The sequence below is a fragment of the Sinocyclocheilus anshuiensis genome, unplaced genomic scaffold (genome assembly GCF_001515605.1).
Source record: "Sinocyclocheilus anshuiensis isolate Anshui unplaced genomic scaffold, SAMN03320099.WGS_v1.1 scaffold823, whole genome shotgun sequence".
Lineage (NCBI taxonomy): Eukaryota > Metazoa > Chordata > Actinopteri > Cypriniformes > Cyprinidae > Sinocyclocheilus > Sinocyclocheilus anshuiensis.
Genome location: NW_015546078.1, coordinates 154,859 through 155,753, shown reverse-complemented (window position 1 = coordinate 155,753; position 895 = coordinate 154,859).

Genomic DNA, 895 nt, shown 5'->3' with positions numbered 1-895 from the left:
GTGTGTGTGTGTGTGTGTGTATATATATATATATATATACAATTATTATTATTATTTTTTGCATAATATAGATATACACACACAACAATTGTTACACACACACTTCACATTACTAGGCCTACATGTACATCCTACTTTGTGTTCTAACTGTTTTGTATTGATGGTAAGTTGTCTTATGTACTGCTTTAAAAACTAATAAAAAAATAATTTAGACATTTATAATATATTTTTAATTTAGGATTTATGCAGATATCCTGAAAATATCCTGAATAATGTTTCACGGTTTCTACAAACATATAAAGCTTTCAACATTCCAAATCAGCATAATTTCTGAAGGATCATGTGAAATTGAAAATGAAAATTCTGACATTCAAAAACAATGGAATGGAATAATTTAATCAACCACCAGCACTGGAGGAATTTGTTTACACAACTTTCACATAATTATTAGCATCAACCCATATGTAAACACTGATATCTCTTAGTTAACACAGTAAACACTAAAAGCCTTTGGGCAAAAGGAAGATGTGATCATGCTATTTTCCTTGTCTTCCTCCTCCTTTGTAAAACCTCTTTCTCAATATGTTATAAATCACGAGCTAGACAACTTAATTACTGTAAACAGACAGTCGTTTTTATTTTTTAATTTCATCAACAGCTAACAAAAAAAAAGCGTTCAAAGCACACGCGAGCGCAAATGGCTCTGAGGGCCACAGTGGAGATTTATTTTCCTTGTCTTCCTCCTCCTTTGTAAAACCTCTTTCTCAATATGTTATAAATCACGAGCTAGACAACTTAATTACTGTAAACAGACAGTCGTTTTTATTTTTTAATTTCATCAACAGCTAACAAAAAAAAAGCGTTCAAACGAGCGAGCGCAAATGGCTCTGAGGGC